The sequence below is a fragment of the Rana temporaria genome, chromosome 10 (assembly GCF_905171775.1).
Source record: "Rana temporaria chromosome 10, aRanTem1.1, whole genome shotgun sequence".
Lineage (NCBI taxonomy): Eukaryota > Metazoa > Chordata > Amphibia > Anura > Ranidae > Rana > Rana temporaria.
Window position 1 is genome coordinate 141,828,208 of NC_053498.1, and position 25,887 is coordinate 141,854,094.

At 46.2% G+C, this 25,887-nt stretch overlaps 1 protein-coding gene and 10 non-coding genes across 11 annotated transcripts in view; 3 read left to right on the forward strand and 8 right to left on the reverse strand.

Annotated features, from left to right (window-relative positions):
• Positions 1–25,887, reverse strand: part of LOC120915878 (olfactory receptor 1G1-like) — a 63,505-nt gene that overhangs the window by 11,765 nt on the left and 25,853 nt on the right. The gene's annotated exons all lie outside the window — the stretch shown is intronic.
• Positions 2,251–2,323, reverse strand: TRNAF-GAA. The gene has a single exon. It is a non-coding gene; the product is annotated as a tRNA-Phe (tRNA).
• Positions 4,198–4,280, forward strand: TRNAL-CAG. The gene has a single exon. It is a non-coding gene; the product is annotated as a tRNA-Leu (tRNA).
• On the forward strand, positions 5,828–5,900 carry TRNAF-GAA. Its single transcript has one exon. It is a non-coding gene; the product is annotated as a tRNA-Phe (tRNA).
• Positions 10,319–10,391, reverse strand: TRNAR-CCU. The gene has a single exon. It is a non-coding gene; the product is annotated as a tRNA-Arg (tRNA).
• Positions 12,390–12,462, reverse strand: TRNAF-GAA. Its single transcript has one exon. It is a non-coding gene; the product is annotated as a tRNA-Phe (tRNA).
• TRNAL-CAG lies at positions 14,116–14,198 on the reverse strand. Its single transcript has one exon. It is a non-coding gene; the product is annotated as a tRNA-Leu (tRNA).
• On the forward strand, positions 14,539–14,611 carry TRNAF-GAA. The gene has a single exon. It is a non-coding gene; the product is annotated as a tRNA-Phe (tRNA).
• Positions 18,144–18,216, reverse strand: TRNAF-GAA. The gene has a single exon. It is a non-coding gene; the product is annotated as a tRNA-Phe (tRNA).
• Positions 20,571–20,643, reverse strand: TRNAR-CCU. The gene has a single exon. It is a non-coding gene; the product is annotated as a tRNA-Arg (tRNA).
• Positions 25,777–25,849, reverse strand: TRNAR-CCU. The gene has a single exon. It is a non-coding gene; the product is annotated as a tRNA-Arg (tRNA).

Sequence of the window (25,887 nt, forward strand, 5' to 3'; positions counted from 1 at the left end):
ACTAGATGCAGGGTGCCAGCCACATGCCACCAGATGCAGAGTGCCAGCCACATGCTACCAGATGCAGAGTGCCAGCCACATGCCACTAGATGCAGGGTGCCAGCCACATGCCACCAGATGCAGAGTGCCAGCCACATGCCACCAGATGCAGATTGCCAGCCACATGCCACCAGATGCAGATTGCCAGCCACATGCCACCCGATGCAGAGTGCCAGCCACATGCCACCAGATGCAGAGTGCCAGCCACATGCCACCAGATGCAGATTGCCAGCCACATGCCACCAGATGCAGAGTGCCAGCCACATGCCACCAGATGCAGATTGCCAGCCACATGCCACCAGATGCAGATTGCCAGCCACATGCCACCAGATGCAGATTGCCAGCCACATGCCACCAGTTGCAGAGTGCCAGTCACATGCCACCAGATGCAGAGTGCCAGCCACATGCTACCAGATGCAGATTGCCAGCCACATGCCACCAGATGCAGATCCCCCCCACAGCTTACCTCTCGCTCTCCCTGCCCTGGATGTCACAGCTGAGCACTGCCGCTGTTGTCCAAGCGCTGCCGCTGCTGCCTGGCTTCACTCGCGGGGGGCGGGGCGGGCTGAACAGCGGTGATGCGGGCGAGCCTGCTTCACCCCTAACTGTGTGGGCTGAAGTGCGGTGATGGCGGCGATCTCTCCGCTCGCCCGCCACCGCCACACCTCAGATTACGCAGGCTTCGCGGCCCACCAGCAAACAGGCTGCGGCTCGGTAGTGGGCCGCGGACCGGGGGTTGGAGACCCCTGCCATAGAGGAGAGCAGGCTGTGTCTGTGTCCACTTTGCATAAGCAGAGCAGACGCAGACCAGCCATCTGCCTCTTCAGCTGGGATCAACGGACGGATTCCCCGCTAAGCAGGGGGGCTCCAACGGAGCTCACTCCAAGTGTCAGCTGGTCTAAATGATATCCTTATTTTCCAAAAATATTCCCGCAAAATTCAAAGTAACGTACAGGTACGTCACTTTGCGCAGCCGTGCCATTCTGCCGACGTTTCTCTACATTGCGCGGTCGGCAAGCGGTTAAAGTAACGCAGTGCCATTTGCAAAACGAGGCCTGGTCATGAAAGGGGGGTAAATCTTCTGGGGCTGGAGAAGTTAAACTGGTCAGGCTGCATTTTGAAAAATAAAAAAGATATCCTGTGCTTTTTAACCACTTCCCGACCGCCGCATGTATATGTACGTCCACAGAATGGCACATACAGGCAGATAGGCGTACATGTACTTCCTTGCCTTTCCGCGGGTCGGGGGTCTGATCGGGACCCCCCCCGCTACATGCGGCGGTCGGATTCCCGCGGGGAGCGATCCGGGACGAGGGCGCGGCTATTCGTTTATAGCCGCTCCGTCGCGATCGCTCCCCGAAGCTGAAGAACGGGGGGAGCCGTATGTAAACATGGCTTCCCCGTGCTTCACTGTGGCGCTGCATCGATCGAGTGATCCCTTTTATAGGGGGACTCGATCGATTATGTCAGACCTACAGCCACACCCCCCTACAGTTGTAAACACACACTAGGTGAACCCTAACTCCTACAGCGCCCCCTGTGGTTAACTCCCAAACTGCAACTGTCATTTTCACAATAAACAATGCAATTTAAATGCATTTTTTGCTGTGAAAATGACAATGGTGTCAAAAATGTGTCAAAATTGTCCGAAGTGTCCGCCATAATGTCGCAGTCACGAAAAAAATCGCTGATCGCCACCATTAGTAGTAAAAAAAATAAAAAAATAAAACTATCCCCTATTTTGTAAACACTATAAATTTTGCGCAAAGCAATCGATAAACGATTATTGCGATTTTTTTTACCAAAAATAGGTAGAAGAATACGTATCGGCCTAAACTGAGGAAAAAAATTTATATATGTTTTTGGGGATATTTATTACAGCAAAAAGTAAAAAATATTGTATTATTTTCAAAATTGTCGCTCTATTTTTGTTTATAGCGCAAAAAATAAAAACCGCAGAGGTGATCAAATACCACCAAAAGAAAGCTCTATTTGTGGGGAAAAAAGGACGCCAATTTTGTTTGGGAGCCACGTCGCACGACCGCGCAATTGTCAGTTAAAGCGACGCAGTGCCGAATTGTAAAAACGCCTTTGGGCATTTAGCAGCATATTGGTCCGGTCCTTAAGTGGTTAAATGTAGATATAAAATGACGACATGATTATCTCTAATGTAATGTTGGCTGACTCTATTTTTCTCCATCAAAAAGGATTTGCCGAAACCCGGGATCGAACCAGGGACCTTTAGATCTTCAGTCTAACGCTCTCCCAACTGAGCTATTTCGGCCCTGTGAGCAAGACAACTTTTTGAAAAAGTGGGGGAGGAGACGGTGTGTAACTCATTCACTGCTGGACAGATTTTTCCATTTTATTCCAAGGAGAAATACTTTTTCCATCACTTATATCCCTTTTATTTTCTATACTGTTTGCATGATGTATATCTTAACCACTCGCTTACCGGGCACTTTCACCCCCCTTCCTGCCCAGGCCATTTTTCAGATTTCAAGCGCCCTCACACTTTGAATGACAATTGCGCGGTCGTGCTACACTGTATCCATATGACATTTTTATAATATTTTTTTTACACAAATAGAGTTTTCTTTTGGTGGTATTTAATCACCCCTGGGGTTTTTCATTTTTAGCAAAAAAAAAAAAACGAAAAAATACCAACATTTTTGAAAAAAAAAAACAGTTTTCATAGTTTGTTATAATGTTTTGAATGTTATAAAAATGTTCTCCTTCATTGATGTGCACTGATAGGCTGCACTGATGGGCACTGATAAGCTGCACTGATAAAGCAGCACTGCTGGGCACTAATAGCCTGATAGGCTGCACTGATAGGCACTGATAAGGCAGCACTGGTGGGCCCTGATAGGAGCACTGATGGGCACTGAGAGGTGGCACTGATAGGCACTAATAGGCTGCACTGATAAGTAGCACTGATGGGTGGCATTGAAGAGCACTGATAGGCGGCACTTAAGTGCACTGATAGGCGGCACTGAAGGGCACTGATAGGTGATACTGATGGGCAATGATAGGCGGCACTGAGTGCCCATCAGTGCCACATATCAGTGCCACCCTTTAGTGCCCACCGGTGCCACCTTATCAATGCCTATCAGTGCCACATGTCAATGTCTGATGCACTGATAAGCATTGATAATGTGGCACCGGTGGGCACTGATGGGTGGCACTAAAGAGCACTGATAGGTGGCACTGAAGGGCACTAATAGGTGGCACTGATAGATGGCACTGATGGGCATTAATGGGTGTCACTGATAGGCACTCATAGGGGGCACTGGTGGGCACTTATGGGCAGCAGTGATATGCACTGGTAGGCATTGATAGGTGGCGCTGGTGGGCACTTGTAGGTGGCACTGGTGGGCACTCATAGCTGGCACTGATGGGCAGCAGTGATATGCGCTGATAGGTGGCACTGGTGGAAACTCGTAGGTGGGCAGCAGTGATAAGCACTGGTGGGCACTGAGAGAGTGGGTAACCGCTCAAAGAGAACCAGGTAATCTGATTCCTGTGGTCCGAGCCAAGGGTACAGGCAGTGCAATCAAAATGCAGGTTAGGATGAAGGAAAAAAGCTGGGACCGCCGCACTCCAAAAAAACTCCTCCTTTAATTAAAAATCACAAAATACATGCCACAGCAAAAAACAGCACAACAAAAGAAAAGCTGACGTTTCGCACTATGCCTTAGTGCTTCTTCATAGCTATAGTGCGAAACGTCAGCTTTTATTTTGTTGTGCTGTTTTTTGCTGTGGCATGTATTTTGTGATTTTTAATTAAAGGAGGAGTTTTTTTGGAGTGCGGCGGTCCCAGCTTTTTTCCTTCATCCTAAACTGGTGGGCACTGCAGATGGCACTGGTGGGCACAGATGAGGCGGAAGAGGCTGGTTTGGGACTGATGTCCCTCTGACATCGGCTTTTTTTCGTTTCCTCCTCACACTGTAACGTGAGGGGTAAAAAAAGCTGATTACCGATCTTCTGTTTACATCACGTGATCAGCTGTCATTGCCCTCTCTGCGAATTAAGACCCGCGCTGTAGCCGTCTTCCAGCTATAGCGAGGACGGGTGGGTGGGCAGGAGGTGGTTAAAGCTGCACACACTGTAAAGTTTTCGCTCTGATCATGAATGAGTTAATTATCAGCATTCAATGTCAGGATGGCCGAGCGGTCTAAGGCGCTGCGTTCAGGTCGCAGTCTCCTCTGGAGGCGTGGGTTCAAATCCCACTTCTGACAGCAACTTTTTATCTCTTTACAGCTGCATTGCATCGTGATATCCCAAGATACCTGTGCTGATTGGCCCTGTGCTGATCACATGCACTCTCCCAAGAAAAAAAAACCTCTCTAGCAATACACACCAAACTGAGCATGTGCAGCCTGACTCCATAGGCTCTGTAATATCAGGATATTTTTGTGGAGATCAAACAGTCTTTATACACAATGCAAAGCGGCTGTTCATTTGATTATTCTTATAAGCAGCGGGAAGGGACTCCCCCCCCCCCCCCCCCCCCCTCCCTACAGTGCTTCTACCGGCTCGCCCCCGTACGATTGTCATGCCCAATTCCAATTACAAGGGATTGTTTACATTCCTTGTAATAAGAATAAAAGTGATAAAAAGAAAGTGTCAAAATAGAAAAAGAAAAGAAAAGTAAACAATAAAAGAAAAAAAATGTAAAGTGCTCTCGCCCCCGCGTGAAGCGAACGCCTACATAGGTCACGCCCACATATGCAAACGACGTTTCAAACCACACATGTGAGGTATCGCCGTGTGCGTTAGAGCGAGAGCAATAATTCTAGCGCTAGAAACAGGTAACCTGTAAAAAAAAAAAAAAAAAAATTGAACACGTCGCCTATGGGGATCTTTAAAGCGGGAGTTCACCCATTTGTAAAAAAAAAAAAATTCTCCCCTTAGCTTCCTGCTCGTTCGGTCTAGGGGAATCGGCTATTTATATTAAAATATGAGCAGTACTTACCCGTTTTCGAGCTGCATCTTCTTCCGTCGCTTCCGGGTATGGGTCTTCGGGAGCGGGCGTTCCTTCTTGAGTGACAGCCTTCCGAGAGGCTTCCGACGGTCGCATCCATCGCGTCACTCGTAGCCGAAAGAAGCCGAACGTCGGTGCGGCTCTATACTGCGCCTGCGCACCGACGTTCGGCTTCTTTCGGAAAATCGTGACGCGATGGATGCGACCGTCGGAAGCCTCTCGGAAGCCTGTCAATCAAGAAGGAACGCCCATTCCCGAAGCCCATACCCGGAAGCGACGGAGAGGATGCATCTCGTAAACGGGTAAGTACTGCACATATTTTAAAATAAATAGCCGATTCCCCTAGACAAAACGAGCAGGAAGCTAAGGGGGAAAAGTGCCCTCTAAGGGTGAACCCCCGCTTTAAGTACCCTCCTGTATTGATTTGTATTTTGACTGTACTGTCTTCCCTGATGTAAAGCGCTGCGCAAACTGTTGGCGCTATATAAATCCTGTATAATAATATAATAATAATAATAATAATAATAATAATTATATATATATAGAAAAGTAAAGAATATATAGAAGAGTAAAGAACCTTCGGTACCATGGTGAGTATAACAAGCACGCTTTACTGCTAATACAGACTGATTTTACTGTTGTGGGTTTAGTTACACAAAAAAAAAACAGTGATATACATTTTGTATGAGTGTAAAATAAAGAAAAAATTAAAGTTATATTAAATGGAAAAATCAGAGCAGCAGTGAAAGAGTTAAACGCGGCCTCCTCTGCACTTTTTCAAAAAGTTGCTGTGACTCACCAGCCGAAATAGCTCAGTTGGGAGAGCGTTAGACTGAAGATCTAAAGGTCCCTGGTTCGATCCCGGGTTTCGGCAAATCTTTTGAAGAGCCGAAGAAAAAAAAACAACCTACAGTGGAAACTCAGATTGCGACTAAACGCGGTTAGCGAGCATTTTGCAATACGAGCAATTTTTGGAAAATCCTGACTCGGTTTGCGAGTGTTGTCTCGCAGGATTTAAGCCTCTGCGGTGTGCAGTACAGAGGTGTGGGGCGATCGGAGCCGATCAGTGCCGTTCAAGCAAAATCCAAGAAAACCGCATTTGGCCTGACGTGTGGGGGGCACCGGAGCCGAGCAGAGCCGTTTGGAAATACTCAGGGCCAGATTCACAAAAGGGATACGACGGCGTTTCTCCTGATACGCCGTCGTATCTCTGTTTCTATCTATGCGACTGATTCATAGAACCAGTTACGCATAGATATCCATAAGATCCGACAGGTGTAATTGTTTTACACTGTCGGATCTTAGGATGCAGTACTTCGGCCGCCGCTGGGGGGAGTTTGCGTCGTAAACCAGCGTCGGGTATGCAAATTAGGAGTTACGGCGGATCCACGGCGGTTTTTGGTGTTCGCTACGTCGCCGCTAGTCAAGTTTCCCGTCGCAAAGTTAGTCGTTTTTTTTGGTGCCCTAACTTTACACTGCAATCGTATTGCTGTCTAAAGTATGGCCGTCGTTCCCGCGTCGAAATTCAAAATTTAACGTCGTTTGCGTAAGCCGTCCGGGAATACGGAAGTACGCTACGCGCAAAGCATGGCGGGAGTTAGGAAACGCAGCATGCGCAGTAGGTCCGGCGCGGGAGCGCGCCTAATTTAAATGGCACACGCCCATTTGAATTGGCCCGCCTTGCGCCGGAGGCCGCAGGCATAGTTTTCATCGCAAGTGCTTGGAGAATCAGGCACTTGCGATGAAAAATTGCGGCGGTGTAACGTATCTAGGATAAGTTACGCCGCCGCGATACTACGTGAATCTGGCCCCCAGTTACTGGGTGTTTCTGAGCCTTTCCCAAGGTTTCCGTGGATAGTGTCAGTAGTTTTTTTTTCCTATTTAATTTCTTTACAATTTTTTTTAGGAACCCCATTGGGGGTTTTGGCGAAATATCAGCAGGGAGAATACATACGCATACGTGAGCAGCGCCCGCATATGAAAACGGTGTTCAAACCACACATGTGAGGTATCGCCGCGATCGCTGGAGCGAGAGCAATAATTCTAGCCCTAGACCTCTTCTGTAACTCAAAGCATGTAGAATTGTTTAAACGTCGCCTATGGAGATTTTTGAGGGTAAAACTTTGTCGCCATTCCGTGAGCAGGCGCAATTCTGAAGTGTGACATGTTGGGTATCAATTTACTCGGCGTGACATTATCTTTCAAAATATGAAAAAAATAAATCGGGCTAACTTTACTGTTGTCTTATTTTTTTTATAAAAAAAAAAGTGTATTTTTTCCATAAAAAGTGCGCTTGTAAGACCGCTGCGCAAATACGGTGTGACGCAAAGTATTGCAACGACCGCCATTTTATTCTCTATGGCAGGGGTGGGCAATTATTTTTTCGATGGGGCCACATGAGAAACTAAAAATATTTTGGAGGGCCGGGCCAAAAGGCTAAACTCAATACTGCATAAAATCAATTGTATTTCTTTATAAAAAGCAGTAAATATCATTGTTGAACAACTGGTACGAGTACTTGTTATAGACATGGCACAGGAGGGGGACAGAGGCTGGGGACATGGCACAGGAGGGGGACAGAGGCTGGGGACATGACACAGGAGGGGGACAGAGGCTGGGGACATGGCACAGGAGGGGGACAGAGGCTGGGGACAGGGCACAGGGGGGGGACAGAGGCTGGGGACATGGCACAGGAGGGGGACAGAGGCTGGGGACATGACACAGGAGGGGGACAGAGGCTGGGGACATGGCACAGGAGGGGGACAGAGGCTGGGGACATGGCACAAGAGGGGGACAGAGGCTGGGGACATGACACAGGAGGGGGACAGAGGCTGGGGACATGACACAGGAGGGGGACAGAGGCTGGGGACATGACACAGGAGGGGGACAGAGGCTGGGGACATGACACAGGAGGGGGACAGAGGCTGGGGACATGACACAGGAGGGGGACAGACGCTGGGGACATGACACAGGAGGGGGACAGACGCTGGGGACATGACACAGGAGGGGGACAGACGCTGGGGACATGACACAGGAGAGGGACAGACGCTGGGGACATGGCACAGGAGGGGGACAGACGCTGGGGACATGACACAGGAGGGGGACAGAGGCTGGGGACATGGCACAGGAGGGGGACAGACGCTGGGGACATGACACAGGAGGGGGACAGAGGCTGGGGACATGACACAGGAGGGGGACAGACGCTGGGGACATGACACAGGAGGGGGACAGACGCTGGGGACATGACACAGGAGGGGGACAGACGCTGGGGACATGACACAGGAGGGGGACAGAGGCTGGGGACAGGCAGCCACTGTTTAATCAATAACAATTGATTAAACAGTGGCTGCATGTGATGGCACAGTGGCTGCGTGTGATGGCACAGTGGTTGCGTTTGATGGGCACAGTGGCGACAATTGATGGCACAGTGGCTGCGTGTGATGGGCACAGTGGCAACAATTGATGGCACAGTGACTGCGTGTGTTGGCACAGAGGCTGCATGTGATGGCACAGTGGCTGCGTTTGATGGGCACAGTGGCTGCGTGTGATTGGCACAGTGGCTGCGTTTGATGGGCAGAGTGGCTGCGTGTTATTGGCACAGTGGCTGCGTGTGATTGGCACAGTGGCTGCGTTTGATGGGCACAGTGGCTGCATGTGATTGGCACAGTGGCTGCGTGTGATTGGCACAGTGGCTGCGTGTGATTGGCACAGTGGCTGCGTGTGATTGGCACAGTGGCTGCATGTGATTGGCACAGTGGCTGCATGTGATTGGCACAGTGGCTGTCTTTGGGAACAGTGGCAACAATTGATTGCACAGTGGCTGAGTGTGATGGGAACAGTGGCTGCGTGTGATGGGAACAGTGGCTGCGTGTGATTGGCACAGTGGCTGCGTGTGATTGGCACAGTGGCTGCGTGTGATTGGCACAGTGGCTACGTGTGATGGGCACAGTGGCTGCGTGTGATTGGCACAGTGGCTGCGTGTGATTGGCACAGTGGCGACAATTTATGGTGGCGAAGTGGCTGCATGTGTTGGCACAAGTGGCTGCGTGTGTTGGCACAAGTGGCTGCATGTGTTGGCACAAGTGGCTGCGTGTGATGGGCACAGTGGCTGAGTGTGATTGGCACAGTGGCTGCGTGTGATTGGCACAGTGGCTGCGTGTGATGGGCACAGTGGCTGCGTGTGATTGGCACAGTGGCGACAATTTATGGTGGCGAAGTGGCTGCGTGTGTTGGCACAAGTGGCTGCGTGTGTTGGCACAAGTGGCTGCATGTGTTGGCACAAGTGGCTGCGTGTGATGGGCACAGTGGCTGCGTGTGATGGGCACAGTGGCTGCGTGTGATTGGCACAGTGGCGACAATTTATGGTGGCGAAGTGGCTGCGTGTGTTGGCACAAGTGGCTGCATGTGTTGGCACAAGTGGCTGCATGTGCTGCGTGTGATGGGCACAGTGACCCCTCCCGGCCCTGCCTACTGTTATCACCGCGGCGGGGAACATAACAGACAGCGTTCGTTTGAACAGCTGTTTTCCCCGCTGCGCATAGACACTCCCCCTTGGACGGATCTGTCCAATCGCGAGCAAGGGGGAGTGTCTATGTGACTACCCCTTGCTCGCGATTGGACAGATCCGTCCAAGGGGAAGTGTCTATGCCATAGACACTCCCCCTTGGACGGATCTGTCCAATCGCGAGCAAGGGGGAGTGTCTATGTGACTCCCCCTTGCTCGCGATTGGACAGATCCGTCCAAGGGGGAGTTTCTATGCCATAGACACTCCCCCTTGGACGGATCTGTCCAATCGCGAGCAAGGGGGAGTGTCTATGTGACTCCCCCTTGCTCGCGATTGGACAGATCCGTCCAAGGGGGAGTGTCTATGCGCGGCGGGGAAAACAGCTGTTCAAACGAACGCTGTCTGTTATGTTCCCCGCCGCAGTGATAACAGTAGGTTGCGGCGGCGGGGGTGGGCCGGATTAAAAGGTCCGCCGGGCCGTATACGGCCCGCGGGCCGTAGTTTGCCCAGGTCTGCTCTATGGTGTTAGAATTTTTTTTTAGAATGTTTGGGGGTTCTAAGTAATTTTCTAGAAATAAAATAATGTTTTTAACTTGTAAACAACACATTTTAGAAAGAGGCTCGGTCCTTAAAGTGGTTAAGTAAATAGTTCAAAAGACAACGTTTTCAAAAAGAACAGGAGTGTACCAAAATTGAGACGACGGCAAGTCACGATTGGAAGTAGAAAATTAATGTGAATATTTTATCTACCATTGACATTGAATGCATTATGAAAAAAAGGAGGACACACCCCAGATGGGACTCGAACCCACAATCCCTGGCTTAGGAGGCCAGTGCCTTATCCATTAGGCCACTGGGGCTGGATAGATGACTACGACTATGCTTTTCATGTATTGAACAATGGCACTCCAACACATACTGATCTTGGCAAAGATGGACCCATCTTTCTGCAGCCATAATATATAAAGATTTTTTTAAAACTGTCATTTTTGGTTTTCAGGGCGCCCACTAACACACAGCTCCTTTCTCTATCTGCAAAGTTGAGGAACAGGAAGTGAGGATTTCTCAGAAGAAATAAGGACATTTAAAAGCAAAATGGAAGGATGAGGTAAGTGAAGGAGGACTGCACTAAGGTAAAGGAAGATATTTAGGGAAAAAAAATTTCCTTTACAACCCCTTTAATTTACCCCTTTCTTTTCTGAATAAACACAGTGAGTGATCTGCACCGCTCCTGTGTTCATTCTTTTTTTTTTTTCAAACAGTTTTATTAGTTATCTCAGCAGATAAAAGAACAAAAACAGAACGCAGTCAATTCCGGGTAATACTAGGACAGGGATATAGCATGTACAGACATTTTAGCAGTAAGTGGTGAGAGATCGTTGCTGTGTTCATTCTTAACGGAAGCATAGTAAACTATGTTAGTTGGTGAGACATCAGGGGTTGTTTGGACCCTTGATATTTCACCACAGCTGCCCCAATGGGGCTCCTAAAAAAAATAATCGTAAAAAAAAAAAAAAAATAATAATAATTTTGTGAATTTGTTTTTTAAAAATAAAATTGAAAAAAAATAATAAAAATTAAAAAAAAATGCTGACACCTTCCACTACCCTATTGGCACCACGTTTTGCTCTACTCACACCGCACCATTGCTCTGCTGATTTACACGATCATTTTGGATTTTTTTTTTTAACAAAAATAAGATTAAAAAAAAAAATAATAATAAATACTGACACCGTCCACTACCCTATTGGCACCCAAGTTTTGCTCTACTCACACCTCACCATTGCTCTGCTGATTTACACGCATGTTTGTTTGTGCGCTGGGGTGCACACCCTAATACAATAGGCTGCGCATGCCAATGTTTACAGACGGTGGCCCGGATTCAGATACATTGGTGTATCTCTCGGCGGGCGTAACTTATCTCAGATACGTTACGCCGCCGTAAATTAGGGCACACGTTCCGTATTCAGAAAGAACTTGCGCCCTAAGTTACGGCGGCGTAACGTATGTGGTCCGGCGTAAGCCCGCCTAATTCAAATGTGGATGATGTAGGCGTGTTTTGACCCCACGTATGATGTGACCCCACGTATTTGACGTTTTTTTACGAACGGCGCATGCGCCGTTCGTGAAAGGATCCCAGTGCGCATGCTCAATGCGCATGCTCGAAATTACGCCGCAAATCGTCAATGCATTAGACGTGAACCTAACTTACGTACAGCCTTATTCGCGAACGACTTACGCAAACAACGTAAAATTTTCAAAATTCGACGTGGGAACGACGTCCATACTTAACATAGGATATGCCTCGTATAGCAGGGGTAACTTTACGCCGGAAAAAGCCTAACGTAAAAAAAATGCGCCGGGCGTATCTACCTAATTTGCATATTCCTCGCGTAAATATACTGAAGCGCCACCTAGCAGCCAGCGTAAATATGCAGCCTAAGATACGACGGTGCAAGACACTTACGCCGGTCGGATCTTAGGGAAATATATGCGTAACTGATTCTAAGAATCAGGCGCATAGATACGACCGAGCGCACACTCAGAGATACGGAGATACGCCGCCGTAACTGCTATCTGAATCCGGGCCGATACTTTTTTCATAGGGTCCCTGTCAAGTTTTTTTTTTTTTTTCGTTGGTTAGTATAAAGGATCTTTTTTTTTCTTTTTATAATATGGATTTTCCATTCTTTTTTTTTTAGGTTATTAATTTATGAACAGAAATGCTCAATATTTTTTATTAAAACTTTATATTTTTAATTCCTAACTGTAGTTCATGTCTATATATGAAAAGATCACAAAATCCTCATTGGTCATTTCAAATTATATATATGCACGTTTCCCATTTCAAAAGTTTCTGCCGAAACCCGGGATCGAACCAGGGACCTTTAGATCTTCAGTCTAACGCTCTCCCAACTGAGCTATTTCGGCTGTGGAGAAAAGACTGCAACTGAGAAAAGACTGGACAAAAAATATTTTTAACCATTTCATTGGACTAATTGGATATAGCAGCAGGCAGTATGTGTAGGAGAGGAGGGTGAAGAGCAGTGGCGGCAGGTACTCAAATTTTTTTTCGGGGGGGGGGGGGCGCGCAAACAAAAAAAAAAAAATTGCAGCCTCACTGTGCCCATCAAACGCAGCCACTGTGGCATCAATTATCACCGCTGTGCCATGCCATCAAACGCAGTCACTGTGCCATGCCATCAAACGCAGTCGCTGTGCCATGCCATCAAACGCAGTCGCTGTGCCATCAATCGTCACCACTGTGCCATGCCATCAAACACAGTCACTGAGCCATGCCATCAAACGCAGTCGCTGTGCCATCAATTGTCACCACTGTGCCATGCCATCAATCGCAGTCGCTGTGCCATCAATTGTCACCACTTAGCCATGCCATCAAACGCAGTCACTGTGCCATCAATTGTCACCACTGTGCCATGCCATCAAACGCAGTCGCTGTGCCATCAATTGTCACCACTGTGCCATGCCATCAAACGCAGTCGCTGTGCCATGCCATCAAACGCAGTCGCTGTGCCATCAATTGTCACCACTGTGCCATGCCAACAAATGCAGTCGCTGTGCCATCAATTGTCACCACTGTGCCATGCCATCAAACGCAGCCACTGTGCCATCAATTGTCACCACTGTGCCATGCCATCAAACGCAGCCACTGTGCCCCTCAATTGTCGCCACTGTGCCAAATGTCACCACTGTGCCCTTTAACTGTCGCCACTCTGCCCATTGTTGCCACTGTGCATGTCACTGTGCCCTTTAATTGTTACCACTGTGCCCATTGTCGCCACTGTGCCCTTGATGCCACTGTGCGAATTGATGCCCATTGTCGTCACTGTGCCCTTGATGCCACTGTGCCCATTGTCGCCGCTGTGCCCTGTAAAATGCACTTACCTTATTCCTTCCACGGCCCTCGATTTCTTCTCCCGCCTTGGTGAAGCTTCAGCTGGCTCTGATAGGTCTTCCGCACAGCCAACCAGCTGCCGTTATTCAGGTGGTCGGCGCTCAATGTCCGGCCATCTCTGAATAGACCAGCGGCAGCTGGCAACAATACCATAGATTCGTGCAATGCAATGCATGAATGTATGTTATTTTCAGTAGCGGTGCGGAGCCAGAGGGGGCGGCGCTCCAGCGCCCTCTATGGACGGACCGCCACTGGTGAAGAGTATAGGCCCATACACACGATCTGACTTTTTGACAACAAATGTCCGACAGACCTGTTTGATCGGACAATCCGACCGTGTGTGCGCTCAGTCGGACAAATGTTTTTGCTATTTCACAAATGTGAAAACAGACAAACTTTCCGGCAACAAATGTCCTACTAAAGTCCAAAGTACAAACACGCATGCTCAGAACCAATGCTGAAGATCAGACAACAATAGCAGAAGTTGCCCAAAGGGTGGCGGTAAAGACCTGAAAAACCACGTTTGTCAAAGTTGGCTGAAAAAGTCAATCGCCTCATACACACGGTCGGACTTCAAACAAACTTTTCCGTGGATTTTTGTCCGAAGGCACACCCATGCACATTAGAATATCACATTGCAATGTCTTTGTAAAGAGATAAAAAGTTGCTGTCAGAAGTGGGATTTGAACCCACGCCTCCAGAGGAGACTGCGACCTGAACGCAGCGCCTTAGACCGCTCGGCCATCTTGACATTGGTACAAAGTCCTCAGGATCATCTAGAATCCTGATTGACTGCTCGTGCCAACCAATCATCTTCTATGTTTGGCTTTCAAAGCTTAAAGTGACACTGTACTCTGTTTTGAAAATAAATAAATCGGAGATGCGTTATATGTGTGTTTTTTAAAAACGCACCGAAAAGTGCCGATAAGGTGTTATGGAAGCCCGGGTTGCTTTGATGGCGTCCTTCATCTCGTCTCCATTGTTGGGTCTGGTGTCTCTCATCTTCCTCCTGACAATACACCACAGATTCTCTATGGGGGTTAAACACCGTCCCCTCCCCCACTTTATAAAAAATCTGCCTTTCCTGCAGAGCCGAAATAGCTCAGTTGGGAGAGCGTTAGACTGAAGATCTAAAGGTCCCTGGTTCGATCCCGGGTTTCGGCAGAAGCTTTTGATAAAAGAGAAAAATACAACTCTGAATTTTATACTAGGACTAATTAGTAACAATATGTTAAAAAAAATAATATGAATAAATTTATATACAGGTTCGGATAGACCCCCCTTACATCAGAGTCCGCACAGACCCCCCTTACATCAGAGTCTGCACAGACTCCTATTACATCAGAGTCCGCACAGACCCCCCTTACATCAGAGTCCGCACAGACACCCATCACATCAGAGTCCGCACAGACACCCATCGCATCAGAGTCAGCAAGGCCCCCCTTACATCAGAGTCCACACAGACCCCCCTTACATCAGAGTCCGCATAGACCTCCCTTACATCAGAGTCCGCACAAAGGCCCCCTTACATCAGAGTCTGCACAGACCCCCCTTACATCAGAGTCCGCACAGAGGTCCCCTTACATCAGAGTCCGCACTGAGCCCCCTTACATAAGAGTCCGTACAGACCCCCCCCTTACATCAGAGTCTGCACTGACCCCCCTTACATCAGAATCCACACAGACCCCCCTTACATCAGAGTCCGCACAGACCCCCCTTACATCAGAGTCTGCACAGACCCCCATTACATCAGAGTCCACACAGGTCCCCTTACATCAGAGTCCGCACAGACCCCCCTTACATCAGAGTCTGCACAGTCCCCCCTTACATCAGAGTCCACAGAGCACCCCTTAAATTAGTTTTATATATAAACTGGGAGGCAGGACAGAGGGGGAGTTTACTGACCCCAGGATGGAGGTTCAGGGGCAGTCTGCCTGCAGCTTTTATATGGCGTTCCAAATCTTCCTTCACATCTTCCCGAGGATGATTGGGCTGGGCAGACACAGGGGGTGTGGGCGGGGCAGACACAGGGGGTGTGGGCGGGGCAGACACAGGGGGTGTGGGCGGGGAAGACACAGAGGATGTGGGCGGGGCAGATCGGAGTAGAGATGTGGGGGGAGGAGGAGGAATTGTCCGAGCCGAGAGCGGAACTGTCAGTGTCGGCTCTGAGGCTGAGCTGTGTGTGCGAGACACACAGCTCAGCCAATCAGCCGCTAACATTACTGGTAGTTACGCCGGAGCCCGGAGATGACACAGGCATGGCCACATAGTGGTAGGTGAGTGGCGGCCGCGACCTGTGTTAACTCTGTCCTGGCCTCGGGGGCGGCGCTTACCTCCCGCTGTGCGGCCTGATCATCAACAGGCCACGGAGCAGGCGGCCACGGCCCACCGGGCAAATGCCCAGTTTGCCCTATGGCCAGTCCGGGCCTGTAGACAGCAATGGAAATTCGCCCCTCCAGTGGCACGAGCGTCGCGCTTCAGGCGCATATACGCCGAGGTGTGAATGCAGCCTTAGAGTCTGAATTTGTATCAAAACAGGCAGGCCCTTGCCTTTAGATTTCCTTTAGATTTCCCATGGTTTTGGTAAATCTAAAGGAAATCAGACAACAAAAGTCTTAAGCCTCGTACACACGGTCAAACTTTTTGCCAACAAACTTCAAAATGAGCAAGTTTTCCAAAAAATCCGACCGTGTGTTCGCTTCTTCGACAAAAGTCCGATGGTGCAAAGTCCGACCGCGTGTACAGAAATCCATCGGACTTTTGTCCAAAGTACAAACACACATGCCCAGAACCAAATGTTAAAATCAACAATAGCAGAAGTTGACCAAAGGGTGGCAGTAAAGAGCAGAAAAAACACGCGATGTTGGGAAAGTGTTGGGAATTTATAAATTTCTGCACTGATCATCAGTGCCCTGATTACAATACAACGCCACCAGTGCCAGCAATCAGTGCCACCAATTAGTGCCCATTAGTGATGCCTATCAGTGCTGCCCTTCGGCATGTGCACAGGGTGTGCCAGGTGTGCCCTGTTCAGAACAGATTCCCCCTACTGACCTGGCTCCCCCTCCTTCTCCCTACAGCACTGCCAGCTCCCCCCCCCTCTCCCACCGGTTGTTGCTGTGGATGTTTTTACAATGAGTGGTGGAAGGGGCCAGTAAATATGCCATTTACTGGCCCCTTCCCTTTCTGAATGAACATTGTGAGTGATCAGTAGTGTGTTTGAGCTTTGGTGTGCATACCCTAATGCCAAAGGCTGCACACACCTATGGTGCTGCTTATCCGTGCCGCCCATCTGTGCCCGCCCATCAGTGCCTCTTATTAGTGCCACCTATTAGTGCCCATAAGTGCGGCATATTAGGGCCTCCTCATCAGTGCCACCTAATCAGTGGCGATCAGTGCCACCTCATCAGTGCCCATCAGAGCTGCCTCATAAGCGCACATCAGTGAAGGAGAAAAATTACTCATTTACACAATTTGTGTGCTGATGGTTGTCATTTTGCTTGTGGGCATTGTGAAGCCCACAAGCAATTACTTCCTGGATTTCTCTGGAGACGAATCAGAAAGCACCGCCCGTCCCGCCCCAATCTCGCCACTTGGGTTGCCATGACAAAGAGCGGCGGCTGAGGAAGTGCACGCGATTCTTGCACAGGGGAGGGGCACAGCATCATGTGTCATCATTTCCCAGGAGCAATAGCGATGAGAGGAGGCGAGGGAGCTGACGTCAGAATCCTCGGTGAATAGGAAGGCAGATTTCGTGGGACCGCATAGCAACAGGCATTTCAAGGTGAGTAAAAATGTTTTTATTTTTATTTTTTAGGTCTAAGCTACACTATAAAGCTAAATATTTTTTTTTAAAGAAACTCCACTTTAAATACCACCAAAAGAAAGCTCTATTTGTGTGAAGAAAATGATAAAAATGTCACATGGTTACAGTGTAGCATGCAGGCCCGTTGCGACAGGACAGGCAAGCCAAGCAATAGCTTGGGGCCCCGTGCTGGCTTGGGGCCCCTCACTTTCAACTCGCTCGCTGCACGGGAGAAGGAAGGCGGATGTGTGTGTCGGAAGAATCAAGAACCAAGAAGTAATCTTCAGTAGCCGCCCTAACCCCCCCTCCCTCCCCCCCACTTCTCATCTTTCAAAGTTGTTTCTCAACTTTAATTAACCCCCCCGCTTCTCAACTGGGAAAAACTCAGCAGCACCCCCACCTCTTCTCAACTTGAAAATAAATGTCGTAGTACATTTTGCTTGGGGCCCCCAAATTCCTTCAAACGGCCCTGGTAGCATGACCGCGCAATTGTTATTCAAAGTGTGACAGCGCAGAAAGCTGAAAATTGGCCTGGGCAGGAAGGGGGTGAAAGTGCCCGGTAGGCGAGTGGTTAGGAGTGGTGGTTTCCAGTGTACTGATTCTATCACATGTGTTCCTGAAGGTGAAATGCGTCGAGCCCACATGTGAACTGTAATCAGAATTTTTGTATGTTGTGTACATTTTTAATGGAATAAAGTTGTTTTTATGGTACTCAAGTTTCTCTTCTCTATGTCCACACAAAGTTCATGGCTACATAGTCTGTTCATAGTTGTAGATGTACTTTTCCTGTTTTTTTTATATGAAAAATGTTAGAAAACGCAATTAAATATTATATTTAAAACAAGATCACATCATTTTAAATCTAGGTTCTGCAATTCCAAAAAAAAAACCTGCCGAAACCCGGGATCGAACCAGGGACCTTTAGATCTTCAGTCTAACGCTCTCCCAACTGAGCTATTTCGGCTCGCTGTCCAAGGCCCCCTTTCACATGGTCAGATTGTTCAGTTCCGCCTGTCAACGCACCTGAACGGCCGCTTCATACATCTCTATGGAGCGTCGGATATCAGCGGAGACATGTCCGCTGACATCCGACCCAGTGTTGCCAACCGTCCGTATTTTTATGGACAGTTCCTAAAAACTGGCACTTTTTTCCCCAGTTCGTAAATGTCCGTGGTTGCGGGAATGTGCCAGTAAAAATAGCCGAGATCAGTTCGGCTTGGAACTGTGCATGGAGATTGGAGGCAGGGGGTGATGGTGTCTGCGGTGGCACCGAAGAGGGGGGTGGAGGCAGGGGGGATTTGAGGCAGGGGGAGATTGAAGGCAGGGGGTGTTAGTGGCAGGGGGTGATTGGAGGCAGGGGGTGTTAGTGGAAGGGGGTGTTGGTGGCACCGCAGAGGGGGATAGTGGCACTGCAGAGGGTGGGGGATGGAGACAGGGGTTGTTGGTGGCACCGCAGACGGTTATGGAGGCAGGGGATGATAGAGGCATGGGGAGATTGGAGGCAGAGGAAGATTGGAGGCCAGTGGAGATTGTGGCATCGCAGAGGGGGGTGAAGGCAGGGGGTGTTGGTGGCAGAGGGGGATGGAGGCAGGGGGTTATGTGACTAAATAATTTGCCCTTTTTATATCGAAAATAACAAAAATATGTTTGTGTACCTTAATATCTCCCTTAAATCGCATTGCTATTTGCCTAGCATACTTTTTTGTAGCCTAAATACTGAAATTTGCACCTAAAAATGTAATTTAGTAACTTTTGTGAAATGCCAGTAAAAACGTGGATGCGCCAGTAAATTTTGGGTGTCGTGCCAGTAAATTTCAATGTGGTAGGTTGGCAACACTGATCCGACCCGATTTGCTAAAATCAGATGGATAGCGATACGTCGCCATTCTTCCGTGGCGGATCGGATCGCGTGAGATCTGAGTGAGTAACTTGTATAGCGCTACAAATGCAAACTAAATCGCCTCAAGGCGCTTGTATCCAATGTCGTCGTCCAGCCGCGCTTCAGAATAGATGTGTCTTAAGTTTTTTTCTGAAGGCCCGATGGTTCACTTCCATCCGAATGTCTGTAGGTAGAGCGTTCTATAGCGGTGGTCCTTGGACTGCGAATCTTCGTTCTCCTTTAGATTTGTAGCGGGACTTGGGGACGTGGAGGAGGTTCTTATTAGTTGACTGTAGGGCCCGATTTGGGGTGTAGCGTTTTATTATCTCGCATAAGTATTGCGGCGCGTTTTCTTGTGGGCATTTGTGGGTGAGGCAGAGAGTCCTGAATGCCACCCGATCCTTTACGGCCAGCCAGTGGAGGGACCTCAAGACTGGGGAGATTGGTTCCCACGTTTTTTTTACCAGTTACTAGACATGTGCAATTTGTTTAGTTTCTAATTAGTTTTTTAACGAATTTTGAGAAATTCGTTAATTCGAAATTTTCGTATTTCCGAATTTTTTCAATTTTCCGAATTTTTGGATTTCCGAATTGGGATTTTCGGAAATTCGAAAATTAAAAAATTAGAGATTCGAAAATTCGAAAATCTAAAATTCGAAAATGGGAAATTTCCGAATTTTTGAAATTCCGAAAATTTGTTTTTTTTTGTTTTCATTTCATTCTTTTTTTGCTTTTTTCGGAAATTCTAAAAATTAGTTTTTTTTCGTTTTCATTTTATTTGTTCATTTTATTTATTTTTCGGAAATTCGAAATTCCGAATTTTCGAATTTCCAGAATTTCCAAAAAAAAGCAAAAAATAAAAAAAAAATTTTTTTTCGGATTTCCTGAATTTCCGAAAAAAAGCAAAACACAGAATGAAACGAAAACGAAAAAAAAAAATGAATTTTATTTTTCGGCAGTGCACATGTCTACCTGTTACCAGTCTGGCTGCTGGCACGTGCCACATAGGGGGGCGCGCAAGCAGCGCATGCACAGGAGGACGTCAGATGACGGCCTCCTGGCAATTAAATCCCGCGCTATAGCCGAATGACGGGAGGTGGTTAAATTAAAGGGAAGTTACGCCTGGGATTTGACAGGTATCTGCCCCCCACCTAAAAGGTGCCAAATGTGGCAGCGGAGAGTTTGAATTTCTGGGTGGAACTCCACTTTAATTAAAAATAGTTCTGACAACGTTTGAGAAGCTTGTTATTGTAGAATGAAGAAGGGGCGTAACTAGCAGGAGAATTTTAAAACGCTGACTTTGAAGTGACGGCAGTTGGAATGTAGAAAATGTATAATAAATATATTTATTCCAACAACATTGACAACACTAAACGTCATTCATTTAGGCCTTGAACTAGTTTTAGGCGGCTAATTGATTGTTTTTTTAAAAACCACACCACCCCAGATGGGACTCGAACCCACAATCCCTGGCTTAGGAGGCCAGTGCCTTATCCATTAGGCCACTGGGGCTTCACATGTGATGGAGGTACTTTGTGTACTTTTTGTAATTTTTATAGAAATGTATTCAAAAGAAGAAAAATATAAAAGTCCAGATTTTTTTTTTTTGTGGTAATATAAAGTACTATGGCATATTTTTATGTAGTTCATATTAGATTACATTAAAAGAAATGTATATTAGTTTGCATATATTTTCTTTGTTTACCACAATCCCTGGCTTAGGAGGCCAGTGCCTGATCACAAAAAAATTAAAAATAAAACTTGCCCAATTAGGGCATTTTAAAGTTTTCTAATTTTGAGTGAATTTTTTATTTTTTTAATAAAAATATTAGAAATCCACTCAAAATTAGAAAACTTACCCAATTGGGTAAGTCCAGAATTTATTTGATTTTTTTTGTGATAATATAAAGTACTATAGCATATTTTTCTGTAGTTCAAATTATATTACATTAAAGGAATGTATATTAGTTTGCACATATGTTCTTCGTTTACCACAACCCCTGGCTTAGGAGGCCAGCGCCTGATCACAAAAAATAAATAAAAATTCTGGACTTGCCCCATTGAGGCATTTTATAGTTTTTTCATTTTGAGTGGATTTCTACAATGTTTAATAAAAATATTAGAAATCCATTCGAAATTTGAAAAATACAAATGCCCCAATTGGGCAAGTCCAGATTTTTTGTTGTGATAATATAAAGTACTATAGCATATTATTCTGTAGTTCATATTAGATTACATTAAAGGAATGTATAGTAGTTTGCACATCTGTTCTTCATTTACCACAATCCCTTGCTTAGGAGGCCAGTGCCTGAGTGAGTGAGTGAGTGAGAAACTTATATAGCGCAGCACATGCGAACTAAATCGCCTGATCACAAGAAATAAATAAAAATTCTGGACTTGCCCCATTGGGGCATTTTATAGTTTTCTCATTTTGAGTGGATTTCTAAAATGTTTCAAAAAAATATTAGAAATCCATTTGAAATTAGAAAACTACAAATGCCCCAATTGGGCAAGTCCAGAATTTTTTTTTTTATAATATAAAGTACTATAGCATATTTTTATGTAGTTCATATTATATTACATTGAAGGAATGTATATTCGTTTGCACATATGTTCTTCATTTACCACAATTCCTTGCTTAGGAGGCCAGCGCCTGATCACAAAAAATAAATAAAAAATCTGGACTTGCCCCATTGAGGCATTTTATAGTTTTCTCATTTTGAGTGGATTTCGAAAATGTTTAATAAAAAATATTAGAAATCCATTCGAAATTAGAAAACTACAAATGCCCCAATTGGGCAAGTCCAGATTTATTTTTTGTGATAATATAAAGTACTATAGCATATTTTTATGTAGTTCATATTAGATTACATTAAAAGAAAATGTATATTTGTTTCCATATATTTTCTTTGTTTACCACAATCCCTGGCTTAGGAGGCCAGTGCCTGATCACAAAAAAATTAAAAATAAAACTTGCCCAATTGGAGCATTTTAAAGTTTTCTAATTTTGAGTGAATTTTTAATTTTTTTAAATAAAAATATTAGAAATCCACTCAAAATTAGAAAACTATAGAGGCCCCAATTGGGTAAGTCCAGAATTTATTTGATTTTTTTTTGTGATAATATAAAGTACTATAGCATATTTTTCTGTAGTTCAAATTATATTACATTAAAGGAATGTATAGTAGTCTGCACATATTTACCTCAATCCCTGGCTTATAAAAAATAATAATAATAATAATAATAATAATAATAAATTCTGGACATTTTATAGTTTTCTCATTTTGAGTGGATTTCAATTTTTTTTTATTAAAAATATTATAAAGTAAAACACGTACACAGATCACAAGTGAAGCCCGAGTGGCCTAATGGATAAGGCCCTGGCCTCCTAAGCCAGGGATTGTGGTAAATAAAGAACATTTTGACCATTTTCTTGATATACAGAGCTTTCTATTGGTGGTATTTAATGACCACTGTCTTTTTACATTTTAGCGAGCTGAACGTCGCCGATCACAGGCGATCGGCGCCATTCGGAAATGCACGGAAAGGCCAGAGGACAGCACGGGCTGACCTCTGCAAATCTTGGGTAGGAAGTCTTTCCGGGGATTGCCTAGGTCAGCCGAGGGGTCCTCGGGCCTTTTCGGACGTTTCTGAGGCTCTCCGCCCCCTCTGGCCGCATGCGGTATTGCATCCAATTGAAGTCAATGGAGGAACAAATTATTTTCGTTTCCATTGACTTTAATGGGGAAACTCGCTTTGGATTACAAGCATTCTCCTGTAACGGATTGAGCTTGTAATCCGAGGTTCTGCTCTATATACGTATTGTGGTCGGCAAGTGCTTAATTAAGGCCCCTTTCACACTGGGGAGTTTTTCGGGCGTTATTCGAGCGTTTTTCAGGCGCTTTGGCGTAAAAAAAAAGCCTGTAAAGCGCCTGAAACAAGCCTCATCTGCCATCCCAATGTGAAAGCCCGAGTGCTTTCAGAGCCCTTTCACACTGCCAGCGCCCGAAAAACACTGGTAAAGCACCGCTAAAACCCTAACGTATAGGGCGTTTTTGCAGTGCCTCAGTGTGAAAGGGTAAGGCGTTTTTACAGCGCTTTCAATTCATTTCAATGGAAAGGGGCGTTTTTGGAGCGTTTTTTTTCAGCGCCCAAAAGCTGCTCCAAAGATGCTGCTTGCGATATGATGTTGGCAACATCATGCCCGTACACATGAGCCAAATCTTTTCAAGATGCTGCTTGCAGGACTCAGTGTAAAAGGGTCAATTGAGATGCATGGAGAGCGCTTTATGAGCGCTATTTTTAACGCAAAAAACGCTGTAAAAATGCTTCAGTGTGAAAGGGGTCTAAAAGTATTAATATTCTTTTTCCGCTTACTTTATAAAATTATATTCTCTATTTTCTTTCACAGAAATGTCTCTATTTTATAGTTTCTTTTTCTATTTCCATTTGATTAGGAATAAAGGGCCAGATCCTCAAAAGGGATACGACGGCGTATCCCTGTTTCTATCTATGGAACTGATCCACAGAATCAGTTTCTCATAGATAGACAGAAGATCCGACATGTGTAAGGGACTTACACTGCCGGATCTTAGGATGCAGTACCGCATCCGTCGCTGGGGGCATTTCGAGTCGAAATGGCGCTTCGGGTATGCAAATTAGCACTTACGGAGATCCACAAAGCTTTTACGCTTCGTTTTTTCTCCATAAGTACTAAGTTGCATGTGTAAAATTAGGGCTGCTTTTACAAAGTGTAAACTGTTTACACCTTGTAAAAGTAGACCCTTCTTTCCCACGACGCTGTTATTTATTTATTTTTCCCGCCGTATCTTTTTTTACCCGGCGCGATTCACAAAACTCGGCGTAACGTAAAACCGCGCTATGCACGTCGGGAAAATGACGTCGTGAGCATGCGCAGTACGTCCGGCGCGGGAGCGCGCCTAATTTAAATGGGACTCGCCCCATGAAAATAGGAACGCCTTGCGCCGGCCGGATTTAAGTTACACAGCCGAAAATTTCTAGGTAAGTGCTTTGTGGATCGGGCACTTAGGTAGAAATTTTGCGGCAGTGTAACTTAAATCAGAATATTTAAGTTACGGCTGCTCTTTGTGGATCTGGCCCAAAGGTAGTACAGTAAAATTAATTTAAAAATTATATTAAAGCGGAGGCATGTCATCTGGGAGGTCGCCCAGATGATTGACGTCTTTTCAGCAAAAGCTCCCCCGGCGGATAAGGCCCCGCCCCCCGTATTGCGCAGGCGCCGTATAGAGCCGACTAGCAAATCTGCATGTTCGGCTTCTTTCGGAAACGCCGTGACTCGGACGCGCCTACGCAATAGGGAGGTGGGGCCTTATCCGCCGGGGGGGAGCTTTTGCTGAAAAGACGTCAATCACCTGGGGCGACCTCCCAGATGACATGCCTCCTCAGCTTGGAAACGCCTACTCCCGCGAGAAGAAGTCCCCAGAAGCCGGAATAAAAAGATAGATTATAAGGTATATACAGCGTAAAAAAATAAAACATTTGCGGACTGTACATGTTAGAATTCTAAAGAAGTTGTTCTGAGAAAAATGTTATTTGGGTGAACCTCCGCTTTAATTAAAAAACATTACATTTTTTCTAAGCTCTTTCCGTTCGTTGCACTAAATGTTTGCAGAAATACGTTTAGACATTTCAGTTCCCACTTTTCACAAGTTGTCTCGGTCTTCTCTCTGGAAACAGAAGAGGAAGAAGAGATTTGGATTTTTTGAGTCCCTATTATTCCCATATTTTAGCTTCACATTTTAAATTTCTGGAAACCTAAAATTCATAGCACCATTTTGGCAGCAAATTTCGATCTAGTTTTAGTCTTAAAGGGGTTGTAAAGGTAATTTTTTTCCCCCTAAATAGCTTCCTTTACCCTAGTGCAGTCCTCCTTCACTTACCTCATCCTTCCATTTTGCTTTTAAATGTCCTTATTTCTTCTGAGAAATCCTCACTTCCTGTTCTTCTGCCTGTAACTCCACACAGTAATGTGAGGCTTTCTCCCTGGTGTGGAGGGGGCGGAGCAGGAGTGTCAGGACGCTCTCTACTTTGCAGATAGAGAAAGGAGCTGTGTGTTAGTGGGTGTCCTGACGCTCCTGCTCGCCCCCTCAAGAGGCTTTCTCCACACCAGGGAGAAAGCCTTGCATTACTGTGTGAGTTACAGACAGAAGAACAGGAAGTGAGGATTTCTCAGAAGAAATAAGGACATTTAAAAGCAAAATGGAAGGATGAGGTAAGTGAAGGAGGACTGCACTAGGGTAAAGGAAGATATTTAGGGAAAAAAAATGTTTCCAAAGTAACGAATACAAATTTAGGTAGAAGCTGTTTAGGTAAAAAAAATTGTACCTTTACAACCCCTTTAAATGCAGAAAATATAAGTAAACAGTTTTTCCGCAAACACTGAGATTCAATGCAGCAATTTGGATGTGTAATTTTTTGGACGAAATGTTAAGTTATTGCAGAATAAACAAGGGTGTGACAAATCTGAGAATTCGAAAATACTAACTTGCAAGCGACGGAAGTTGGAATGTAGAAAATGTATTATGTTTGTTCCACAGACATGGACACTGAATTTAGCATTGAACTAGTTTTATGCTGCTTTTTGATTTGTTAAAAAGATATACCCACCCCAGATGGGACTCGAACCCACAATCCCTGGCTTAGGAGGCCAGTGCCTTATCCATTAGGCCACTGGGGCTTCACATGAGATATTGGTACTTTTTGTAGTTTTTGTAC